This window comes from Rhea pennata, chromosome Z (assembly GCF_028389875.1).
Source record: "Rhea pennata isolate bPtePen1 chromosome Z, bPtePen1.pri, whole genome shotgun sequence".
In the NCBI taxonomy this organism is placed as follows: domain Eukaryota; kingdom Metazoa; phylum Chordata; class Aves; order Rheiformes; family Rheidae; genus Rhea; species Rhea pennata.
In genome coordinates this window covers 36216414-36219027 of record NC_084702.1, presented here as the reverse complement: position 1 = coordinate 36219027, position 2614 = coordinate 36216414, and positions in this window count along the sequence as shown.

The window sequence follows — 2614 nt, the reverse complement described above, 5'->3', positions numbered from 1 at the left end:
ATATGTGCTGTGTGTGTCAGGTCCAAGCTGCCAAGAGCAGAGAGGAACAATGTGCAGATACTCAGATTCACAAGTGTCTGACACCAGCGGAGGCCCAGTTTAAAGACAGTTTTTTTTTTTCCTAATTTTTCTTGAGCCTAATAGAACAAGATGAATTCAGTCGTGCTAACATCAGCAAGAAATCTCTGATGTAAACAGATGGCAAGGAAATGGGAGAGGTATGATTACTGATGGTTATTAACTTGCTTCGGTATGGAAGCCAATCTAGTAGTTTAAGACACACAAAGATTAAAAGAACGAGATTTTAGTAGACTCTACTGTTAGCTTTTGAAAATGTATATAGGTGTATAAAATGCTTTTTCCTTTTTTTCTTTTTCTTTTTTTAAGTTAGTTAGTTAGATTGAGCCAACAAACTGAAAATAGAGTCTGGTAGAAAGTAAGCATGGACTTGCAAGAAAAGCCTTTTGTTCTTTAACTATGTTATTATAATAAGGAGACTGCTGACTAGCCACCACTACTACAACATCTATTTCCATATAATTTGTGCAGAACTAGATAATCTGGTCTACTGAGAAAGCCACATCTAATTTCATCTCAGGAGGTAGGCTGCTGAGCTAAATGCAATAGCTTCAGCAACAGAAAGTTAACGCTTGAGACACCTGAGGAGAAAAGGAAGGCCTCCTTAGGAAGTACAGTTTGAATTTTAAATACGTCCTTTTAAATGGGAGGTGAAATGAAATGAATCCCATCCATAACGCTTTTGGCAAAAAAAATGTGTGCTTCTCTTCAGGCATACTAACTGGAAAGCAAACAATTGTGGTGGGGGGGATGGACTTGGAAATAATACATATTTTTATAATGAAATGACAGTTCGGTGATTTAAAACTCGGTGCTAAATTAAATCTCAGAAGCAGACAGAATCAAAGACAATGTTAAAGACCTGCAGAGGGCTCAGCTTGTACTGCAATAAAATACCCTAAATTTTATTTAGCTCTTGTACTGCCTGGGAATACTGATCCTTTAGTGCCAGCTGCAGTGTAAAACTACCTTGGGCTATAATCCTACTTTGTTGACAATTTTATGTTGCAGCAGGTGCTATAGAGATGAAATGCCTTTTTTTCCAGCTGCTGTCACTCTTTTTAGACAGCTTTGCTATTTTTCAAAGGGCTGGATAAGATAGAATTGAAATGGCAGGCAGAGGAGGAGAAAGGGACAGGCAGTGTTTTGTGTCAACAGAGGCAATATGGGGGGAAAAGTGGGGACCCCCTGGTAGGCTAAATGACCTTTAGTTATAGATGTCTTTGTGACTGGAAAACATTTCCAAAAAATGTTTTTGAGGGGATGTCACTTAATGGTGGGAATTTGCTCAGAGACAAGAGAGAAAGGAACAAATGTCCCAGAGCTAACAGTGATACCGAGCGATTTGTACAAGTGGAGATACAAGTGATTCCCATGTCCTGAGGAAGACTGCCAGGTTTCTACGATATACTCTTGGATTATTCCAAGAGGAAAACCTTATTGAATGATTTTGAGGAAGCGTCGGTAGGAGAAAATCTTAGTGTTTGCTCGCTTGGAGGTGTTGCTACAAACACGTAGCAAGGGGGTTGCGTGGCGGGCGCCAGAGTTGCTCACCAGTGAGGAGCAGTCTAACGTAAACCGGTTTACAGAAGACACAGCCTATGTGGTGTCCCCTAAAGGGATGCTGCTGACCGAGGCTCGGGTCAAGGCTGCTCGCTGCCGGTGCCGTTGGACCAAGGCTCGAGGAATTCGCAACGAGCCCGCAGGAGCTGCCCTCGCTAGGCAACACGAAAACGCCAGCGCTGAAACCTGGCTTCGCCTACGCAGATAGAGCCGGCGCGACCCGCGGCCGCTCCCCCCTCGGTGCCGCGGTCCCGCCGGGGCGGCAACAAAGGGGGCTCCGGGGCCGGGCCGGGCGCGGCGCCGCCGCCTCACGCGCCCGCTGACAGTTGCAGGCGGCGGCGGGTTTTGAATTTAGTCTCCCGTGCGCAGGGAAGAGCGGGGCCCGGCCCGCCTCGGCGCGCCATTGGCTGCGCGCCGGTCACGTGGGCGGTGCCTCGGCGGCGCGGGCCGGCGGCGCTGGGCGGGCGCCGGCCATATTGGATCGCGGCGCGGAACCCGCCGGTGCCGCGCTGGGGGCTGCGCGGGCGGCGGCGGCGCGGGGCCGGCTCCTTTCTCCTCCTCCTCTCCCGCGGCCCCGCCACCCGGCTCGGTTTCCCGGGGCGCCGGCTCTGCGCGGCTGCCTTGATCCCCGCTCGGCGCCCGCCGGGCCAATCGGCGGCGGCGGCCGAGGCGCCTCCTAATTGGTTTCCCTCCTTTTTTCCTCGCTCCGGGCTCGCCGGCGCCGCCCGCCCGCCCGCCGCTTTTATCCGGCTGCGCCGCTTCTTTTTCTCATTTCCCGTCTTTTTTTTCCCCTCCACCTTTTCCATTATTTTAGGCACTTCTCGCTGCGGCGCTGGCCGCAGGGCTGCGGATTGAGGGAGGCGCGGGCGGCGACGGCAGCCCCCCCGCAGCCGCGCGGCGGCACCGGAGCTTTTAGCCGCTTTTAAAGCTTTTTTCCTTCTCTACCCCCACCCCCCCCCCCCGGCCGCCCGCC